At 40.8% G+C, this 8,561-nt stretch overlaps 1 pseudogene; it reads right to left on the minus strand.

Annotated features, from left to right (window-relative positions):
• The window catches only part of LOC107697957 (plexin-A1-like), a 255,116-nt pseudogene that overhangs the window by 220,857 nt on the left and 25,698 nt on the right, over positions 1 to 8,561 (minus strand).

Consider the following 8,561-nt stretch of genomic DNA (forward strand, 5'->3'; position numbering starts at 1 on the left):
AAATGGCTGCAATATAACAAAGAGTGAAAAATTGAAGGGGGTCTGAATACTTTCCGTACCCACTGTATATCACACACAATATCAGCTAAAATTCGTTCAATAATGACGTCATGTGATTCGCACTCTGTGTTTTCAAGTACGTAAGTGACGAGTGTGTATTGTTGTTATTGTGTGTAGTTGTTGTGCTCATTAATATCACCTGTGGCCTGACTGAAAAACTCATTAGCAATGCTAATATGTTTTTGTTCTGCTTTTTCCCCTTCTTCATTTTTTTTTGTGTTTTTTTTTTACGGGCACAATTCAGATGGTTGGAAACCAGCTTGCATCTGGCACAGAAGGTGACCTGGAACTTTTAAAAGTTCCCCTGTTGTTACAGCCGCCATAAATTCGGAAGATTTGGAAGAGAGTCTGGCGCTCAAGCTGAATGGAAATAGACAGAGAGATGCCATCCAGCAGAATAATCTCTATATCCTGTAGATCAATAGGTTTGAAAATATAAGAAAGACTCACATCAGCATCTGAATAGGGCACTTTGGCAGCAAAGTACAAATTCAGTCTTCAGCTTCCAAATGTACGGTGCCTCAAAACGCTGCATCATAATGCTGTATTGAATCATATTAGAGGCCCTTGCTGTGTATGAACAAAAGTGTCCATTACAGACATCAGTTATTTTATAAAGAAAAAGCCAATAAAATGAATTACAGTGAAAAAGTACCACTACCAGCCTGGATAAGAAGCAGAATAGAGAAGTCTGTGTGTAATTATTATTTGACTCTGCTGACGTGTCTTTGATGGATTGCAACACAGTGTCGCAGATGGTAATCAAGCACCATCATGTACGGTTTCTCATTTACATATATGCATAGCTTTACCATGAGCAACGGGACAGGTGGGCAAAAGAAAGACGTCAAAAGTGCTTACTGTCTGTCTGTCCGATAGCACACATCTCTCGTCGTTTTTCCCACTCCAGTCGGCTTTCCATTTGTCTGCACGAGTGTCTCCCCCAAAGCCTTCTGAATTATGAAAGTGTGCTTTGTGATTGGAAAATGACAACATTAATTGCTTGTAAGCAGAGCGCGGAGGCAGAGGGATTTTTGATCATGCGCTGATTGTGATAGGCTATAAATGAATAACACAAGGTGAGTGAGGGTGAATTATTCATAAGCTGGAAGCTCCTTGCCGGTGGAGGACCCTCAGAGCATTATCTTTTCATCCAATTCAGCCAACCGTGCCGCCATCATTACCAAGGCAGATTGCTCCAGGCCCATTATTATAATGGCAGCAGTTATTATCGTTAATGCCACTGTCAGTTATTCGCCGACGGAGTCTACCACTGTGGCCGCTACCATCAAAATCTGCATTAGAGCATATGCTTTACACTACCAACAATGCACCATAAAGACAACTGTTAAGACTATGAAGAAGGCAAAGTAAGGCCCAAAACATTTCACGCAATAAACACAAACGTAATTTCCACAAGTATGCGTTGCATTTTCAGCAAGCATTAGCTTAAATGTAGTCTTATAGACTATTTTTAGGGCAGAGCAGCAGGGGATAGTTCACCCAGAAATATAATTTATCGTCATTACCATGGAGTTTCAAACATGTATGCATTGCTTTCTTCTGTAGGACACAAAAGATATCTTCACACAATGACAGTCAGTGGGGTCCAAATGTTGTTATTCTTCAAAATATCTTTTCATGTTCCACAAAAGAAAGAAATACATGTTGGTAATTTTCTTTAGGAATTTTCCACCAATTTTCTTTATGAAAAGCACAATTTGAATGACAAAAACTACTTAGTATACGATGAGTCATAAAAAAGAAAAGAAAAAAAGATAACATAAGGTCTCAATCAAACCTGCTTTTGAAAGAGAGTCTATGACAGCTGAATAACAGCAGGTCTCTCTATCTGTGATATGTAGTCTGATAGGTGATTACAATTCAGCATATGATGGATGGTAAAATTAATTACTGTCTAGTTTGAATTTTAGAGCTTTGACGTACATGCCACTAACCGTTTGATCAGATCACATATTGCTGTTATAAACCGAAGCGAATATTACATTTTCTCATTTGGGGCATTTAATAAAAGTTTTGGAGAAATGTAATAATTCATAACCCACTAGTGTTATGACAAAATACTGAAGATGAGGTGTCATGGCATAAGAATTGTGAAACAATAACTACATCACTGAAACTGCATCATAATATATCATAATACAACATGAGAAGCAAAGTCGGCAAGCTTTCTCGATCCTTATCTGCCTCCCTTCCCTTCATCTTCCTTTCTTTCATAATCACCAGCTCCATCCTTCTATTTTTTATTACTCTCACAAGTCTCACCCCATCAGCCAAAATGTGTTTCCTCTTGTATGTCTGAGTACAGGCGAATCACCCAGGAACATGCTGCACATATAATAGAAGGGAGGATTTGGGTTGTTCTCTGGGAATAATCCCCTCATTCTGTGCTAGAGCATTGTGTTCAGTGTAGAATTGTCGGCTTGGCTATTTCCTACAACAGCCTATGTAGAGAGAGCAGCTAAGAGTGCTGTTGATTAGCAAGTAAGCTATGCGCCTGCACGCTAGCCTCTCTGCGGCTGTCCACATTGTTCTGACACCAGAACAAATGTCCCAAGAGGACTTGGGCAACAAAGACAGAACAACTTTAAGAGTTTAAATCAATTATCACTTGAGGAAATGGACGCATGAGGCAAGAGAGTGACAGGGCGCTAATCCCATGAACTGAGCTAATGATGTGGCTAGGCTAGTTAATCTGACTTGAGAGTGGATGTTTCCCTGTTAAACAACAGTGAGATTCTCAGGGCCTGCATCTATGCACACGGACAAGACATTCCCAACTGCTTTACCGCACCAATGATCTGGAAATAACATGCGTTCTATAATGAATTGATTGATTGCTACAACACCCATCAACACTGGAATTGAGTTGAGGGACTTAAGGTAATTTAATTCATTTGCAAACAAGTCAGAACTAAACTCAACAGTGCAGCTGGCATCTGGCTTGTTAATTTAACAATATAGTTAGTAAGTGTGACTTACTGAGTTGATGCAGTTCAGTTCCTTGTTGAGCAGCCAGGGCAGGGATAGCTTTCCTTCACCCCGGTAGCAGGATTGGATCCTCTCCTTAATCTTTTCCTTGATTTTTCGCAGTGTGAACAGGCACAGTGCTGATTCTTTCGGTGGCTTGGCCCGGTTCTTTTGGCCCTGAGCAAAAACGGTAAACAGCACCTCTTCCTGTTCAGAGATACCCAATGATCGTGCCAGTTTGGCACCGGGCCGACTGAGGTAGGCATCTTGAACCAATCGGTATTCCACACCATCCTTGGTACAGCCAATAGGAAACTCCACGTAGGAGTAGAACTTGGGGTCATCCACACAGAGGCGGACAATCTTGGAGGTGAAAAATTGTTCACCACTGGCATCCGGCGAGGTGAGCTGGGTGTCCAGCTGGAGAGTTAGGTAGTAGATGAATTGCTCGCTGCTAAAGCCATAGACATAGTAGATGTCAAAGGTAGGGAACTTGGAAAGGGTGTCAGATGGAATCTTGAGCTGTGAGGAGACAAACTCATCCTGGTAGACAAAGCTGAACATTTCAGCATTCTCCTCATTAGCCATCAGCTTACGACTGGAGAGAGTTGGGAAGTACTCTGATTTTCCTTCGATGGGTGTACCTACAAACAATTTACCTCTGTCTTCACCTTGGGTTCCACTAATAACCACTCCTGACATAGTGCCCGCCTCGGACACACTTGAAAGGTAGTGCTCCTTGCGGTGATGTGGCTCACCCAGTTTGAAGAGGTCATCCAGTCGGAGGAACTGGCATATACCCTGCGAGGTGCTTCCACATGCAATGAGCCTGTTCTGCCCTGAATCCAGAAGCAACAACTTGTTGACATTGCTAGTCTGTGATAACTCGTGAGGGCAAGACTGAACACCAGGTGGTGGGTAACATTTCTCATTATCCACCACAGGACCAGTAACATGGCTTCGAAGCTTGGTCAGGTTGCTGGAGAGCTTGTAGATCCAATTGACAGCACCGACGTAGACTTCACCCGTTTTGTCATGGACGACCAAATGCGTAAGCCCTCCCTCTGGTGAGGTAAAGGTCCGTAAGGAAGAGAGGTTAACCTTGAGCCCCCCATGTTGAGGGAGGAACGAGAGGAAGAAGAGGAGGAGGAATGCCTCGCGAAGAGAGGTGGGAAGGGGCCTCCTCCCATACGGCAGCATTTTTAGTATTTTTCTGAGGAAGCGGTAGGCCAGGTGATCCGTTCACCTTACTGATCCTGGGCCTGAAAAAAAAACCTGGACAGCGTCTGTCAGTCTACGGTAAGGAGAGCAACTTATTGACCCAGTGTCCTCTCTGCTCTCTCTCTCGGCACAGAGCTGTCGTCTACACCATCATCTGCAGTGCCATGGCCGCTAGCCCTGCAAGGGTAGGAAAGCACATCATGAGTGTTGGAGAAAAACAGAATAGAACATTGTCTATTGATTCGACTGGAGTTTAAAAGTTATGCCTGCCCAAAAGAAAAATAACTCATAATACATAAACATAAATATCTTACAGTGGGGCCCTGGGTGGAATCCTATACAACATTTAATGAGTGTGTCAAGCTTGCAAACAGCAGTGCACTCCACAAACTCCACACTGAGAACTCGTCTGATAGACCTGCTGTGCCCTTAAATATTTCACACAGTCTGTGCCAACTCAGCTGGCACAAAAAGGGAAGAGAATAGAGCAGGAGAGAGTAGATGAGGAGAGGAATGAGTAAAGAGTGAGCGATGCCATAACTGTAGACTAGTTTACCAATTCACCTTGAAGAATGCCATAAGCTCAGAAGTGTCAGCAATAAACGTTCTCATTTCCTCACACTTGCTCAAAGAAGCCATTCAAGTTGACCTCGCGTAAAACAAAAGCACTTTCCTTGAACCACGGGTTTTATAATACCACAGTACAGACAACATGCCCTCTTGGCTCAACCACAGGGCTGCGGAAAGAGAGACAATCCATCAAATTTGTTCTAATTGAAAGTCTAATGACATTCATGTGATCATAGGCAATGAAGAGGAGCTCTGGGTGTCCAGCTACATCCTCAGAGTGCAAAGCCACTTAAACAAGGGCAATTTCAGGCCTCTCATCTAGCCAGCAGCAGGGACTGTCTGCTGCTGTGACCTTCTCCAGTGTTCAAAACAGAAGCATCATTGTATCTCAGATGACATTTATCTCACTTCACAAGACTATTGAGCGAGGAGACTGCCTCTGGGTCTCATTCACCACTCAGTGCTGTGAGCCATACTGTGGGCTGACTGTCATGCGCAAACTACGAAACAACTCTGCGAGAGAGCAGATACATATACAGCCAAAAAAACATACATAAACCAATTCATATACTATACTAGATACATGATACATATGATTTAAGTAGGGGAAAATGTATTCATTCAAAATTGAATTTTTGTTGACCATATGGTAAATGGCAAAAAAAAGTTGTTGTTTTTTTTGTGTCATACTAGGCTGTCAATAGTGTTTATTAATTAAAATGACTGTCATGAGACATCAATATCCAAAGTGACTTCCTGGGAATTGAACCCATGACCTTGGTGCTGCTAGCACCATGCTCTACTGTTTCAGCTGCAGGAATGCATACTTGGTTATTGTTGGAGGGGAAAAAATCTGATAAAGTCTGTGAGAAGTTTATCACAGTTTAAAGTAACAATGCATTTTGCAAATACATGCAATATTGGAGAAAAAAATGGCACAGCCCTAATACACTGACACAATTTCAAAAAATATGCTAAAATAAAAATGACGTAATTGAAGGCTCTCAAAAAGAACGCCTACTAAACAAGTCCAATTTTCAGCTTTACATCATTTCACCATATTTGCTGTTTAATGTAGTGTGCTGACAGGGGTCCAAATTTCCCTCCTCTGTATTGATCATCACAGCTGAGCTCTTCTCAGTTCAACTGACTCAGAGTCAGCACTCCGAGGTGCTTTTTGGCTCTGTGATACAGGGACACTGTCAAAGCAAATTCCCAGCAGTAAAAAACACGGAAAACTTGCCTATAAATAATCAAGTAACTAACTAAACAAGTCCACAACACACTTAAAATTGAATTTAGCAGTGCTGCACCTGACCCATTACAGAGCATAAAAACAAAGCCGTCAGAGTTTTGACTTAACTGGGACAAAGATATGCTAATGAGGCAGCAGAAGCTGCTTAAATGCAGATGCAAGTGTCCACTCTACCTCAGTAAATGAAACAAACAAACAAACAAAAGAAATTATAATAAGCTGAAACTGTAGCAAAATATATACTTATACTGCAATTTATAACACTGCACCGCAAAGCAATTTGCGTGGAATAGAGCAATTAGGACATCCCACCCACTTGCTCCAAACAGGCCCACACCAAGGATAAAGGTGAAATTGGATGAATCAATTAGAGGAGGTATGGGAGTTGCATGGCACCTTCAGGATAGCAAAACCTGCCTGGCTCAGAAAATGGCTGGCAGGACCAAGGTATCCGCGATGATTTATTGCTTGTGGCACATAAATTACAGCACAAGCCATGAAAACGGCACCTCATACTTAAGCAAATTTATACAGAGCGCCTCTTTAACATGGAGGTCACAGCGCTGAGCATTGTGGGGTAGAAGGCAGGCAGGACTCAGTGATGGCCACAACTAAACCACCCAGAGAGGCTCTGCATAGTACGATCTGCTTTCTATTACATGCAGACACACTCACATACATCAATACATAGAGGCCTTAATCCACAAACACACACACAGTCTAGGCTTTTTTATTGTTCTGCTTCTTTTTTATGTCTTTCTGTCTTGAAATCTTCATTCTTTCTTTCTGTCTGTCATTCATTAATTTTGCCTGTCTGTTATTTTGTCAATCCTTTCTCTTGTCTTTCTTGATGCTTTAGGCCTATATCTTTCCTTTCTCTCTTTCAGTCCTTCCCTCCTACCTACAATTAATAACCAGCACCATTATCAGTTGTCTAAACATGAAAACAGATTCTGGACTGCATAATAAATGTAAATCCATAATGAATCCAATTTATGTAATCAAATTAAGATGTCAGATTAGTGTAACAAAATTAGTGCACAAAACAAAAATGTGTGCAGGACAAATATTTAAAGATTATTACTGTTAAGCCAGGCGTGTACATCAAAAACCAAACCACTGGCAGACATTTACTGATAAGCAGCGAGATGAACATTTGCATGTGCACCAGAAAAAAAAAAAAAGAGTTTGCAAAATGCTACATATTTGCAATGATATTAGACAAACCGTACAACACCAGCACTGATATATTTAGATTTAAGTCAAGATATTAAAACCAGACAGCCTCGATTTAGCCTCAGATTCTAAAAAAACAATAATAACCTCAATCCAGTGAGACATCCAATGAAAGTGATATTTTAGCAGCTCTACACTGTGACTGTGATCACGCGGGATGATAGAAGAAACAATGACTTGTCAACAGGAAATGATTTGCAAAACAGATTCTAGGAACGACATCTCATCTCATTCAGCTAATAAGATGAAATAGCAACGCAAGTTTGTTTCAGTCTAGGTAGCCAATCTTCAGTGTAAATGTTGCAATACTAAATCACAGATTGTGCGAGCGTTATGAGGATTGTGATTTACACATGTACACATATTTTAAAAAGCAAAAACACCTACATAGTGACTGTTCCAGTTTTAGTTGATGACAAGAAACTGCATCTGCAGCACATTTAACAAGTGAGGCAGAATATTCAGAAGGAAATAATAGTAGTAGGACAGAGGCTGGATTCACAAATTTCTTAAGAAATTTTCAAGAATTGCACATAGGAACCTTTTTACGAACTTTTTTGAATTTATTTAAAGAAATGTCTTAACATCTTTAAGAAGATTTTTATATATTTTTTTTTTTTTATTTTATTATTATTATTATTATTATTATTATACCCTCACTGGGGGCTGAGCCCCCCTAAAATGAAAATCCTAGAATCGCCCCTGGCAATAAGGGCAATAAGTTGGTACTTTTAATATGAAACAAAGTCTCAGATTTCAAATTCTGTCCATTGTATTGCAGTATTCAAACAATAAATGCCATTTTGGCGCTGTTTAATGTGGAGTGACAGATTGCTGAAGCGCCACAGTTCAACAGACGCGGCAGCGCATAGCGCACATGAACTGATCATCTCCGCCACATTAAAAGGGTCATATGATGCAATTTCAAGTTTTCCTTTCTCTTTGGAGTGTTACAAGCTGTTCATGCATAGATAAGATCCCTAAAGTTGCAATTTACTGTTCTTCAATGTTTCATTTATGTTTGAATAAATCCATCAAGTTTTTAATGACAGCTAGGGGTTGAACGACTTCTGATTTTTTTAAAGTCAACTTTTATGTGATGAAAGTCGAGTTGAAGTCAACTAATCGCTGATGACGTCATTAATGAACAAATGGAGCGGTGACAAACACCTTGTGCACAGCTATGGCATATGACACAGCGCTGCCCACATGGCTATTGCTCCTATAA

The sequence above is a fragment of the Sinocyclocheilus anshuiensis genome, unplaced genomic scaffold (assembly GCF_001515605.1).
Source record: "Sinocyclocheilus anshuiensis isolate Anshui unplaced genomic scaffold, SAMN03320099.WGS_v1.1 scaffold78, whole genome shotgun sequence".
NCBI lineage: Eukaryota > Metazoa > Chordata > Actinopteri > Cypriniformes > Cyprinidae > Sinocyclocheilus > Sinocyclocheilus anshuiensis.